Raw genomic sequence first — 15,928 nt, 5'->3', positions numbered from 1 at the left:
CATAAAGATAACTTCAAAACAGTTTCCTTTGTCTTACTTTGGCCAAATATCATACTTGCCAACCCTCCCGTTTTTAGCGGGAGACTCCCGGTATTCAGCGCCTCTCCCGATAACCTCCCGGCAGAAATTTTCTCCCGACAAACTACCGGTATTCAGCTGGAGCTGGAGGCCACGCCCCCTCCAGCTCAATGCGGACCTGAATGGGGACAGCCTGTTCTCACGTCTGCTTTCCCACAATATAAACAGCTTGCCTGCCCAATGACGTCATAACATCTACGGCTTTTAGAGAGTAGAGTGCACAACTGCGCACACAACAAAGAGACGAAGCAGAAGAACGAGGAAGTTACAGACATGGCGACGCCGTCGACGAGCAAGATGAAGAAATACGCTTGCAAGTTCCAAAACGAATGGAAACAAGAATTTCAGTTCATCCAGGACTGTTCGAAGGGGAAGGAGTATGTAATTATGTTGCCTGTACATTTTGTAAAACAGACTTCTCCATTGAACACGGTGGCCGAGTCATGAACGGAGGAGAAGTTAAACAGGACAATATTGCCATCTACTGGATAGCCCCCGGAACACTGAAATTCAAGTATGTAATTTATTTATTTAAAATAAAATAAATATATATACATATATATATAGCTAGAATTCACTGAAAGTCAAGTATTTCATATATATCTATATATATATATATATATATGTATATATATATATATATATATATATATATATATATATATATATATATATATATATATATATATATATATATATATATATATATATATATATATATATATATACATATATATATATATATATATATATATATATATATATATATATATATATATATATATATAGATATATATGAAATACTTGAGTTGGTGAATTCTAGCTGTAAATATACTCTCCTCTTAACCACGCCCTTAACCACGCCCCCCGCCCCCGACCAAGCGCCCCCCCACCACCACCCCCCACCTCCCGATATTGGAGGTCTCAAGGTTGGCAAGTATGCAAATATAGACCAAGCACATTTTGAAAATCTACACGTCACAAATAATCTTCTTGTCAAAACACTTCAAGTTAGTAGAAAATTCTGAGGAAAACTGGTGCAGTTTCAAAAACACCATGGAGAACACAATGGACTTAGACTTTGTCTCTGTGTTTTTACAAAGCCATTAAACTTTACGCACTTTAAACACCATGAAATACATGTTTTTACGAGTGTTTCCGCAAACCGCCGCATGGATGACCACAACACATTCATTTATCATCATTCAACTATTACTATTATATTATAATTTTAAAAAATTGTCAAAACGGACACAATAAGAGGCGAATCAAAGGTAACATAACTACAAACTTAACCAATGTAAACATGGTAGATTTAAGCATAAAATAAGATATATAACAAACACAACAAATGTAGAAACACACATTTTTACAATGGAGGTCAGTGTGCACATTGTGTTGTCAACAAATTGTGAGCACTTCACGGAATTTTAACTACAAAGAAGATGATCATGTTGACTTAAGTCTTTGCATCTTACCATTTCGTTATTTTTCCGTTGAGTGTATACTTTACAATAAAAGAAGGTGTTGTACCTAAAGTCTAAAGTCAGCCGACACGTCATCTTTAAACACTGTCATGTGTGATGTGGGTTGCACTTGAATTGCTATTGCGACATGCAGTGGACACATTTAGAACAGCAGTTACAACTTACAACTTATTTGTATACTTCGCAAACTCATTTGGCGGGCCGTGGGCCGGATTAAACCTGTTCGTACCTTTGACACCCCTGATTCAGTTTTTAAACAAGTCCGTTCCAGCTCAACTAAAAGGAACACTCCAGTAATAGAGCCAATTAAAAAGGCAGCATTTAGCATAGAGATTTGCGTCTTAAAGTAGGGACGTGCCGATCGATCGGGCGCCCACCAGTATCGGCCGACTTTTTTTTTCAAATTAATCGTGATTCATTTGTAACAATTATTTGTAACGATTCTTAATCGATAAAAACAAATGTAAAAAACATCTGTCCTCTTCCGACTTTATTAAATGTTTGGATATAATTTAATTAAACTAAATCAGTTTTCTTATACGTAATTGTGGAAGTCTCTATGCCCTGGGTTCTCTCTGGACCGACAGAATACTGTGGGAGCCCGAATTCCAGGTTTGACAAGTCTTTATTTTTGCTATTTTTCGTCGCTCTCGCAGCCGCCTCCTTCTCGCTCATGTGTGGGTCTTTCTCCAATCTCTCCTCTCTCTGCTCTTCTTTTCCATCATGGCCTCGGATGCCCCTAATAAGGGAGACAGGTGATGAGATAACCCGCTTCAGCTGGGAAATCCACTCACCTGTCAGCTGCTTCGTAGCCGGCTCCTGCACACACCCTTCCCGCAGGAGACGCGCCGACCACGCCCCCTCCACATGCCTCCACCGCCAGACTCAGGCAGGGCAGCCGTCCAGCCGCGTGGAGAACACATCAGAAAAGCGCTGCTGCAGCTTGGCAACATCCGCTTTCTGCGATAACGTGAGCTGATTATCACAGAGGAGGGAGGAGGGTGGGGCAGAGCTCCTCCTCCTCCTCAACCACTGTCACAGGCTCCGCCTCCTTCCATGCCTTCAGGAGGTTAATATGGTAAATTTGAGTGTCTCCTCCCCGGTCTGAGCGCCAGGGAGGATTATGAGGATAATCCACATCACCCACTTGCCGTGTGACCAATAAGGGTCCTTGCCACCTGGCTAGTAATTTCGAGCTGGACGTTGTAAGTAACACAAGCTCTTTTTCTCCCGGTGAAAATTTTCTTAACTGAGTCCCCCTGTTATACAAGCGCTCTTGACATTCCTGGGCCTGGAGCAAATTCTCGCGTGACAAGTGCCCGACCGTGTAGAGTTTTGCTCGCAGGTCCATGACGTATTGAATTTCGTTTTTGCTGGAAATTGGACCCTCCTCCCAGCTTTCTTTAATTACGTCCAAAACACCGCGCTGCTTCCTGCTGTATAATAATTCAAAAGGAGAAAATCCTGTGGAGGACTGGGGTACCTCTCGCATTGCAAACAGTAGGGGCTCTAGCCATTTATCCCTATTTGGTTTGTCCTCGTGCGTAAACTTACGGATCATGGTTTTCAGCGTTTTATTTAGCTGCTCCACCAGCCCGTCCGTTTGTGGGTGGTACATGCTGGTGCGGATCGCTTTAATTCCCAGTAATCCGTATAGTTCCTTTGTCGTACGTGACATGAAGGATGTTTCCTGGTCAGACAGAATCTCTTTCGAGATTCGGACCCGGGAGGTGACCGGAAACAGCGCTTGCGCTACACTCTTTGCAGAGATGGAGCGCAGCGGCACTGCTTCGGGATAACGAGTTGCGTAATCCACCAGGACTAGCGCAAAACGATATCCCCGGGTGCTCGGGTGGAATGGTCCGATAAGGTCCATACCAATTCTTTCGAAAGGGACCTCCATGAGTGGCAATGGGTGCAAGGGTGCCTTGGGGGTGGCCACCGGGTTCACCAGCTGGCAGTCCGGGCAGGCAGCGCACCAGTGGCGCACGTCTGACCGGATGCCCGGCCAATACAATCGGACCATTACCCGATTGAGTGTCTTATCATACCCCATGTGGCCAGCCATGGGATTGAAGTGCGTTTCGGCACCAACAACCGGGTGATCTCTTTTCCTGTCTGAGTGTCACGGCTCACTCGGTATAATCTATCCCTAATGATTGAAAAATGAGGAAATACCGGGCGCACCAGCTGACCGTCGATGGAAGCCACCTGGTCCCAGGCCGTGCGCAGGGTGTCATCTAGGGACTGCTCGAGGGGAAAATCCTCCATAGGGTGCCAGTGGGGGGCAGGAGGGGCTTACCGCTAAGCCCCTGCCGGTTCCCCCTTGGCAGTGTCGGATGAACCCGCGTTGCCACTGAGAACCGCGCAGATATATACCCCTTTCCTACGGTCTGTGAACGCACCCCTACGCATTGTGTCACTAAACGGTTAAACCCCAGCCAATTTGTACCCAAAATTACAGGGTGCGTAAAGTGCGCAGTTACAGCAACCTTGGCACTATGCTTTTGTCCATTATACCAAATTTCCATTGGCACCACAGGGTACTCGTGCACATCCGCATGAACACATTTGATTTTCACCCGTGCTGCCTGCCTCAAAGCCCCGGATCGAACCAGATTTTGGTAAATCATGGACTGCCCACAGCCCGAATCCACCATTGCCCGGTATGTACTCCCTTGTGCCCTTACTGGGACGCAATAACTCTCTCCCGGATCGAGGGAGGGCGCTGGAGGGCCGACAACCCGCATTACCTGTCCCTCCTCCATCAGCGGGCACTCCCGCCGCACATGACCGGGTTGCCCGCACCTCCAGCACACCTGTCCAGGTGTTCGAGGTGCTGTCTGTGGAGGAAGCCCCGTCTCAGCAGCGCCTGGACCCTGGAAGACAGGAGGTGCAGAGAAGAGATTACAACCCCGGGACCCCCGCCCCCCTGGTGTAGCTGTCTGCTGCCATTGGCGCGTCCTGCGCTGCGTTGTCGTGGGGTGTGTGGAAACCTGGGAGCGGGTCGAGGCCGCGTCTGCCGGGCGGTGTCGCGAAACCAGTGGCGCCGTCTCCTCCTGCTGCGTGTGCTGTCTGCGTGGGGATGGTACGGGCTTTTCGGCCATGGTACGGGCTGCTCGGCCGTCCTCGGGGTCACCCCCTCCCGCCGCGCTTCCCGGTGTACACCCAGGTGGTCCTCGGCCAGCGTCACAGCCACTGTCAGGTTGCGTGGGCGGTGCTACCTGAACCACGCTGATGTCCGCGCTGGTATGGCCTCCAAGAACTGCTCTGGCAGTATGAGCTCCAGCATCGGGTTGTCGCTTTCTCTCTGTTGCAGCCACCAGATCGCAAACCATTTATGAACAAACCATTCAAAGCAACTTAGAATCGTTTTTTATTTCCCCCGTTCATGAAAGTGAAATCAAAAAAATTGTAAATTCTCAGAAAAACAAGAAATCAACAGACTGCTGTGACTTGGACTTTTCTCTGATCAAAGAAATTGTTGATTTTATAGCTGTTCCCTTCACTTATATATGCAATATTTCTTTTATAAAAGGTGTCTTCCCAAAGAAAATCAAAACGGCAAAAGTTATTCCCATCTTCAAAAGTGGAGATAATTATCAGTTCACCAACTATAGGCCTATTTCTCTACTCTCACAATTTTCAAAAGTCCTTGAAAAATTATTTGTGTCAAGATTAGACAGTTTTATTGATAAGCATCACTTGCTAAGTGAACACCAATACGGTTTTCGATCGAACAGGTCCACTTCCATGGCAGTGATGGAACTAGTTGAGGAGGTAACCACTGCAATTGATAAGAGGGAGTTTGTTGTTGGCCTTTTTATTGACCTGAGCAAGGCCTTTGACACCATCGATCACACATATTACTTGTAAACAAAATGCAGAGGTATGGTGTCAGAGGTCTTGCTCATGATTGGTTGAAAAGTTATCTTGGTGGCAGAGAACAGTATGTGCATATGAACAATGTAGATTCAGATAAAAAGATTATAACACATGGAGTGCCCCAAGGTTCTGTACTGGGACCAAAATTGTTTTTATTGTATATCAATGATATCTGTAAAATCTTTAAAAAACTCAACTGTATTCTCTTTGCTGATGATACAAGTCTGTACTGTTCTGGACAAGACCTTGGCCAACTCTTAGAGACTGTAGAGAGTGAACTCCGCATACTAAAGCAATGGTTTGATGCCAATAAACTATCAATCAACCTAAATAAAACAAAATATATAATTTTTGGAAATAGGAAAAATAACATACAGTGTCATATAAGAATTGATGATATGGAGATAGAAAGGGTGTATTCAACAACATTTTTGGGAATCTATATAGACGATAAATTAAATTGGAAACTGTACATAAATAGACTTAAGACAAAGATGGCAAAAATTATTGCTATGTCACATAAAATCAAAAACTCTGTAAATCAAAAGGCTCTTAACATGTTATATAATTATTTCGTACTCCCATATCTTAATTATTGTGTTGAAATCTGGGGTAACAATTACAAATCAAACATCAACTCTATATTCTTACTTCAAAAGAAAGCGATTAGAATTGTAAATTTTGCGGATTATCATGACCATACCAATGCTCTGTTTATTAAATTAAAAACATTAAAACTGCACGATCTTGTTGACCTCAACACTGCTATTGTGACGTACATTTCGCGTTCTCGACTCTCATTTTCAAGAGGATATAGTATCCGAGGTGGTTTAAAATACAAATCCGTGATCCACAATAGAAAAAGGAGAGACTGTGGAATCCAATGAACCCTTGTACCTAAGTTACGGTCAGAGTGAAAAAAGATATGTCCTGCACTGCACGCTAGTCCTTCACTTTCACGTTCCTCATCCAGAAATCTTTCATCCTCGCTCAAGTTAATGGGGTAATCGTCGCTTTCTCGGTCCGAATCTCTCTCGCTGCATTGAAAACAATAGGAAAATGTGAGCAGCCCTTCCTCCGGTGACGTCACGCTACTTCCGGTAGGGGCAAGGCTTTTTTTTATCAGAGACCAAAAGTTGCAAACTTTATCGTCGTTGTTCTATACTAAATCCTTTCAGCAAAAATATGGCAATATCGCGAAATGATCAAGTATGACACATAGAATGGATCTGCTATCCCCGTTTAAATAAAAAAAATTCATTTCAGTAGGCCTTTAAAATGTTCCAGTTCCATTCACACATTTAAAAAACACTTTAAGACCAATGTCTTGAAAAAATATATCACTCTTGAATCAACACTTTAGTTAATACTATGATCAATGTTAATTAAAAACTAAATGTGAGATATAAATAATAATGGAAGTATATTTGTTTGTATATAGTATATAATTGGAGCAAAGGTTTACACGTGTACAAGGATATTTCACATGCCTTTACTGTGTATATAATTTAACTATGTTTATGTTGTTTATAATGTGTATTTATAATATGTTGTACAAAGGACATTTCATAATTTTCGGAAGTTCATCTTGTACTTGACATTGTTTCTAGAGTTAGGCGCAATAAGTGTTCAACTTCAGCCTAAACCCTTTCGGTCTGCAACATTTTCTTTTTCAATTTATGAATGTACAACTGTTTGTTTATTTTGTTGACCATTGACCAAAGAAAAATACTAAACTAAACTAAACTAATATAAATACACCTTGTACACAACATAAACACTGTTCAAATATATACACAGTAAAGACATAGACACACAGTTGTGAAATATCCCTGTACACGTGTTGGTTAAACATTTGTACCAATAATATGCTTTATACAAACTATATACAAACACTTATACATATATAAAAGAAACAAAACAAAATGCTGGAAGATAGCGAAAACACTTATTATGAAGGTGGAGCAGACGGCGTCCACAAAGTAGAGCGTACTCGAGCTTAGCATCAAAAAGGATCGCCGATCGTCACCCGTGAACAGTGAATACAGAATAATGTACCGACAAAAAATAGTGCTATTCACAAACAGAAAACCGGTAAGGGGAAAAGTGCTCGAAGGCAGGCGTAAAGCAGTTACGAAAAAACACCAACACAATAGGAAGTGCCACCAAAATAAGAGCGCAGGACAGGAATTAACACTAATATAGGAGAAGACTAACAATTGCAACATAAGGCATGGCCTGGTGTAACAAGCCGTGACAGTTACATTTAATGAAGTAACTTTTTGTATGAATTGTACTTGTCAGAGTAGTTTTAATGCAACATACTTTTTACTTTTACATGAGTATTGTTGTGAAGAAGGCTACTTTTACTCTGTTACATTTAGTTTTGGGTCTACTTTTTACTTTTTACGTGAGTCATATTACTCCAAATTGTCGGTACTCTTACTTGAGTACAATTTTTGGGTACTCTACCCACCTCTGATCTTTTTGGATGTACTGACATGTTTGAATGTAGAATCTTTTGAACCAAAAAAAAAACATAATTGATGTATGAAACTGTCATTAGCCTGTGAGCAGGCTACTGTAACAACGCATTCTGTTGCAAGTTACACAATTTATATTTACCTTGGGGGTACTCTGAGTGGTCCCACCGCTCCGGAAATAGCTGTGCTTTGCCAACAATTGCCGCAACTCGCGGGTCAAATGAGTTGGGCCTCTCATCATCAGGGGCAGGAGCAGTGGTTTATATATATATATATATATATATATATATATATATATATATATATATATATATATATATATATATATATATATATATATATATATATATATATATATATATATATATATATATATATATATATATATATATGTACACAGTATATATATATATATATATATATATATATATATATATATATATATATATATATATATATATATGTATGTATGTATGTATGTATGTATGTATGTATGTATGTATGTATATATATATATATATATATATATATATATATATATATATATATATATATATATATATATATATATATATACATATAGTCGAGGTTTCTGTGGTTTATCCGTTATACAGTGCTTAATACCGGGGTAGAGCGGTATATACGTTAGGTTGAAAAAACACAGAGGCTATATCATCCCTACAAGCCTGTTTCGCATAATATATATATATATATATATATATATATATATATATATATATATATATATATATATACTGTATATATATATATATATATATATATATATATATATATATATATATATATATATATATACTGTATATATATATACACACACACAATTGTTTACAGCAGTTACTTTTGCCTTGCATTTGTAAATTGTATTTCCCGTGTATACAAATGGCACCGGTTCACTGGAATGGCCCGACAATTGTATTTACATGATTGGATCTGTATTAAATATAAAATATGTGTGAACCATGAGCACCAGAGAGTAAGACAATGCTTGTGCGATAAGTGTAAGTTATATAAAACAAACAAGGGTGGTACGGCTGCATCGCCAATGACCTTTTAACGACCCTTTTAATAGCACTTAGCGATTTGTTTATAATCATAATCATAATCACCAACCTCATTTGGTCTCTTAGTCTCATCTCGTTAACGCTCACTTTTTGCCATCCTCGCTGCTGATTTGTATTGATCCACACACTCCACACTCAAAATGATACAAGTTAAGGACGTGCTAAAACCAGGAGAAAACAAAAATTGTGTTTATTTATTTGTATCTTTTCAATAAATATGCAGACTCTCAAGAGGAACTCACCTAATCGATTTCTCTATGGGTCAGTACTTCATGCCTCCTGAGGGTGGTGCTGAACAAATGAAGAGCGGTACCCTATTTGTGAAATGGAATGTCCAAAGAAAGATAGATGCCTGTGTGATGGTGACGAAGTCCATGTACATTTTTAGGTAACTGCAAAATAATCCACCATTGGGCCATAAAAAGTTGCGAGGGGGAATGGGTGACACACTTATTTTTCTGTTATTTGGATATTGTACATAAGTTTTATGCGATACTACAAATTTGGATATCGATCCAATACCAAGTAGTTACAGGGTCAGTGTTGGTCGTACCAATGCTAATACAAATACTTAAAATTTTCAAGATCATTGAAGGATTACATTTTTTAAAAATTGCTTCGGTTTTTGTCTGACTTTTTGGAACGGATTACTGACGAAAAGCAGGTAGTATAGTATATACAAATAGTATGCAGAAAAAAAGAATATGTAAAAGAAAATGACTTTTATTATTAAGCTGGTGTGGAACAAAAGTAAGAAATGTATTTTGCGATTTTAACATTGTAACAATTGAGTTACATAAACACAATAAATTAGTTGACTTTCGTTATTTAAATCAGATCAATCCCACTTTTGATTTCGATTAATAGTGATCTTAATCGTAAGACTCCAAAATTTGGACAAAAATGCAATTTTATTTTCAGAATGTCATACAAGACTTTTTTATTTTTTTACTTGATCAAAACATGGCAACATTTTATCTGAAGTAAGTGAAATTAGTCATTCATTTTTGTACTGACGTATGCAATGACCTGACCATATTACAACCGGCTCTACCTTCAATGTGCGGTCAATGTAAAGGAGCATGTGCTGTCATGACCTGTGCATATATATATATATATATATATATATATATATATATATATATATATATATACATATATATATATATATATATATATATATATATATATATATATATATATATATATATATATATATATATATATATATATATATATATATATATATATATATATATATATATATATATCTCCCCATCCAAATGCAGAGGACAAATTTCACCACATCTAGTGTGTGTGTGACAATCATTGGTACTTTAATCTTAATCTTTAATATATATATATATATATATATATATATATATATATATATATATATATATATATATATATATATATATATATATATATATATATATATATATATATATATATATATATACACACACACACATATATATATACACAATATATATATACATATAGATATACATATATATATATATGTATATATATACATATATATATATGTATATATGGCCCGATTGTTTAGTTCTGTTCCTAGCGCTCATTGCCTTCCTTTGTTTATGTTCATGTTGCCAGGACCTCTGTTTTTTTGATCAGTGTCCCCACCTGCTGCCATCACTAATCACGCCCCCTTCTTACACCCGTCTCACCCTGCCTGTCCTTGCGGGATTCTCGTTCGCCACATGCGACCGTTTACGTTGGCTTCAGGCTGCTACCACTGTTTCCATTTGTCTCTATTTTGCTACGCTAGTTTAGCCTTGAACTTTACGTGAGCATTTCCCTATGACCCTCTCTATGTTATTTTGCCTTATTGTAACAAATCATCTTACCGGCCAGCAGCCGGCAGTCCTCCGCACCTTTGGGATCCCAAACACCACACCATGGCACACATGTGCGGTCAAAATAAAATGCAACGTTTTTTTTGACAGTTCTAGTTCACATGTTTTTATTCCTAAAGCATTATAGTTATCAGCATTTCACACAATATCGCAATATCAGCATTATCAAAATATATCGATTCATTGCAGATTATTAAAAAAAAAAAAATGCTGCAGTTACTATGGCAACCATTTTACTCATGAATATAAACTATTACATTGTTTTACCATAGCATGTAATGTCTTGTACTGCGCGTGCATTAGCCATCAACTCGATAGACTCCACCAAAGCGTGAGAGCTTGTCGCCGGTAGAGAGAAATAATTGAATTCTTATCTTATTTGACACGACAATGAGTCATTAGACTGGCTTTCTTGCCTTCTTCGTGCTCGCTAATTACTTCTGCTCCTCGGGCCAGCTAGCAAAGGCGCGAGGAGGGGAAGCTTCTTTAAGCTGGAGGCTGAAGACGACATGTTGGCAACTTGTCACGTTTTCTATCTACTGGGTGTTTTTATTCCGTTATAAATGTGCAATGAATTGTGAAAAGAAAAAAGGTGGACAAAAAAAACTAAGTTTTTTTAACTTGTCGTGCCACTCTAGGCCCAGTTCAAGATTTTGCCACAAGGGGTGTTAGTGTGCCTTTAGGATAGGGAGATGAGCCATGAAGCAGGGCCAAATTTCAGCCAGACGTGAAACTCACTTGCTTTTGGTTGCCATGGAAACCTCACAGGTCAGAAGAGCGAGCGTCCTAGGGAGTATTCTGGGTGCCCGGTGAGAGAAGTGTCTGATGATGTCATCCCTGGCGGCAACCGTGGTGACGGCGATGACAACAGACGCGTCTCGCCAGGGCTGTGCTTGTCTGCAGGTGAACTGCAGCACACTCTTTTTTATTCACAATGGTAATTCAAAGTGCTTTACAGGAATCAACGGGCCATAAATATTGAGGAAAACATTGACTATGCATACTTAAGATTTGATTGATGCAAAGCCCAAAGCGGTTCTACAGCAGGCCCGCGGGCCACATGCAGCCCGCCGAACATCACCCAAATAGGCTTGACGAGAGAGACAAGCCATAGAAGACGGATGGATTGGTGGATGGAAACCATTCAAACTAGGGTTGATCATGTATGCAGTACCCCCGCCACCTCACTGGGGACAACAGCGAGGCATATGTGTCACACTGAAGCAGCACTGGGGTGAGTAGAAAAAGACTCCTCAGTCAAACCTGGGAAAAAAACTAAAGAAATTGCAACAATCTGACTTTTCACAGTTACTGGACAACAAAGAATGCTCTACCCCAAGCAAGTGCTCGCGTCATTGTTTTCTGACCTTTTAAGCGACATTAATCCAAACGTAGAAGTCCCAGCGTGTGAGCTTCATCCCAAAACTTGTTCAAACATTTGTAAGTAGATATCATTTGCGCTATTTTGTTTGTTTTGTATTGAAATTGACAACTTGGGTGATGTCTTTTGTATTTGTGGACTTTTTGTCATTTCTGATACTAACACTGGCGATAAAAGCTAGTTTAATGCATGTAGTGCTAAATTTGACCAGTAGAGAGCGACATTGCTAATACCTGATAAGTCACATACAATGTTTGGTGTGTGAATGTTGTGTACTTTCTATATGTGTAAACATTTGTAGTTTATTGTGTGAATATATCAACACTAAAGCTATTTGATTTATGTAAAATGCACAATCAACATTATGTAACATACACAATGGACGTTATACTTTTTTTATTTTATGTATATTTTTGCAATCTGAAGGAAGAAGTGTAAAAAATTAGAACTGAGGAAGGAAAATCATTTCAAAGAAGGAATATCAATCAACAAAAAACAGCTTCTTTTTCTTCACACTGTTAACTATTTGCACACGCTGGAAATGAGTAGGGAGGACGGAATAATGAAATTATTGACAGTGCAGTGTGAAAGCTGATGTGTTTACTTTGTAATTAAGTAACTGCAGTCTCAAAGGAATATAACTTGCAGAGGCACTTTCTGACAAAACATCCACGTTGAGCCCTTGGGCTCTTGAAACGGCAGCTCTCTTCATAAAATAGTTGAATAACTCTGTTGTACGGCAGCACGGTGGAAGAGGGGTTAGTGCGTCTGCCTCACAATACGAAGGTCCTGAGTAGTCCTGGGTTCAATCCCGTGCTCGGGATCTTTCTGTGTGGAGTTTGCATGTCCTCCCCGTGACTGCGTGGGTTCCCTCCGGGTACTCCGGCTTCCTCCCACCTCCAAAGACATGCACCTGGGGATAGGTTGATTGGCAACACTAAAATTGGCTCTAGTGTGTGAATGTGAGTGTGAATGTTGTCTGTTTATCTGTGTTGGCCCTGCGATGAGGTGGCGACTTGTCCAGGGTGTACCCCACCTACCGCCCGATTGTAGCTGAGATAGGCTCCAGCGCCCCCCGCGACCCCGAAGGGAATAAGCGGTAGAAAATGGATGGATGGAACTCTGTTGTACAGTATCGCGTCACTTCTTTTCAACAGGAAAGGGCACTAAAATAATTTAAGTTTTCCTGACTACTTATTGTGATCACAGCTACCAAAGAGTGTTTAAGTAATCTCAAAACTGCTCCGATCTAGTGAGAGGCACAAATTCGCTGAAAAAAAGAACACATTTGAAGTTAGCGACCACATTGCAGTTCAAAACTGTTGCCCCAAGCCATACGGAGCCAAGGTCTGGGAGTATGGCACATTTGGAAGGGTTTCTGAACTCAGTTGACATCTCAAATTGAGCTCTGATCTACGCAAGGTACAAGATTGTTCAAATATACAAGCTGGGGTTTTTTAAAAAGTTTTTCTTTGCCCAAATGAGGGTAAAGGTCAGAGAATGTTGTTTTGAGTTCGCAAAGCCCTTTGACACACTCGTGATTAAGGGCTATAACAATAAAAAGTTTGATTAAATGAAGTTAAGTGCTGTGAGTCGCCAAAGAGGCAACCATCGTCAGTGGGCTGCTTTAGCAACATTGCCAAAACCCAGGCTACATGACCCATCTCAAAGCCTGGAACCTTCGGTCTCATCAAATGAGTTTCTGGAAGCAGGACAAAAGAGTTGGCGGAAAAGCTTAAAAAAGTTGCAATACTAACCTCTGCCTGTAGGAGTTATATTTATAAGTCCTACAGGCAGAGGTCAGTATTGCATAATCATGAGGTTTGAAATACAAAAAACATGAAAATAACCAATTTATTTGGTAGAATTAACCCAGCATTGCAGTTAAAATGACCCAGCATTTGGGTTGAATAAATAAACAATTTATGTGGTAGAATTAACTCAGCATTGCATTAAAAATGACCCAGAATTTGGGTTGAATATATAACCAATTTATGAGGTATAGTTAATCCAGTATTGCAGTTAAAATGACCCAGCATTTGGGTTGAATGCATAACCCATCAAACTGGGTTACATAAGAAACCCATCTTGCTGGGTTAACCTTACTTAGCGTTGGTTTCGTCCAATAGTTACCCAGAAGCTGGGTAGACTGTCACAAGTTGTTGTTGACGAACCCAAGATGCAGAGAAGGCCGGATTGGTGCAGGAAAACATAATTTAATGTCCGAAAATTTAAGGCAAAACACAAACCAGGAACCATGAAAACACGAGACAGGAAACCCGAACAAGAATCAGGAACAGCTCACAAGCGACGAGGAACCAGGGAGAACTGGAGACAGAAAGCAGTCCACGGCATACGACAGCAACAAGTATTACAATGACATCGACAATCAATACTCCAGCACAGACTGGATGGCAAGGCAGGTTTAAATAGCAGCTGGCTGATTGACACCAGGTGTGGCCAGGTGCCAATCAGCCACAGCTGAGGGAAAACAGCGCTCAGAGAGACAAGCAGGAACGAACCAAAATAAAAGCGCTGACAGGAATTAGACAAACACAGAGGAAAAACTAAAACATAACCAAACTGTCAGGGACAAACCTGACAGTAGCCCCCCTTCCCATAACGGATACCTGACATTCTAGAACCCCCCCCCCCAAAAAAGAAACAGTCCAAAGTCACAGGAGGGTGGAGGGAGGACAAGGCGGTGGGTCGCCAGGCCAAGTGTCCCCACAACTAGCGGGGAAGAGTCAGGTGGTGATGGCGAGTTGAACGCCGCCGCAATTGGCCACCGGAGATGATGGTGGCACCCTCTGCTGCTGGCCCACCGGAGATGATGGTGGCGCCCTCTGCTGCTGGCCCACCGGAGATGATGGTGGCGCCCTCTGCTGCTGGCCCGCCGGAGATGATGGTGGCGTCTGCCGGCCCACCGGAGATGATGGCGCCGTCTGTTGCAGACCCACCGGAGATGATGGCGTCGTCTGTTGCAGACCCACCGGAGATGATGGCGTCGTCTGTTGCAGACCCACCGGAGATGATGGCGCCATCTGTTGCAGACCCACTGGGGTGGGAAGTAGCTGTGCCTCCCCAGCTGCACAGCTACTCATAGCCCCCCCCACCCCCCTCAAGGGACGGATCCCAGACTTCACCAGATAGGCCCACAGACGACAGGGGTGGGTGGGAGAGGGCTTGGAATGAGGCCGAACTATTTTTCAATTTGGCCATCAACGCCAAAATCCCGTCAAGCCTCTCTGCCATCGAAATCTCTGTGGGGTTCAAATTAGGCTGGAGTATTCTGTCACAGGTTGTTGTTGACGAACCCCAAGATGCAGAGAAGGCAGGATTGGTGCAAGAAAACATAATTTAATGTCCAAAATTTTAAGGCAAAACACAAACCAGGAACCAGGAAAACACGAGACAGGAAACAGGAACAAGAATCAGGAACCAGGAACAGCTCACAAGCGACGAGGAACCAGGGAGAACTGGAGACAGAAAGCAGTCCACGGCATAAAACGACAGCAACAAGTATTACAATGACATCGACAATCAATACTCCAGCACAGACTGGATGGCAAGGCAGGTTTAAATAGCAGCTGGCTGATTGACACCAGGTGTGGCCAGGTGCCAATCAGCCACAGCTGAGGGAAAA

Source organism: Entelurus aequoreus, linkage group LG03, assembly GCF_033978785.1.
Source record: "Entelurus aequoreus isolate RoL-2023_Sb linkage group LG03, RoL_Eaeq_v1.1, whole genome shotgun sequence".
Classification (NCBI taxonomy): Eukaryota; Metazoa; Chordata; class Actinopteri; order Syngnathiformes; family Syngnathidae; genus Entelurus; species Entelurus aequoreus.
The sequence above is the reverse complement of the archived record's forward strand: the minus strand, read 5'-3'. Positions refer to the sequence as shown.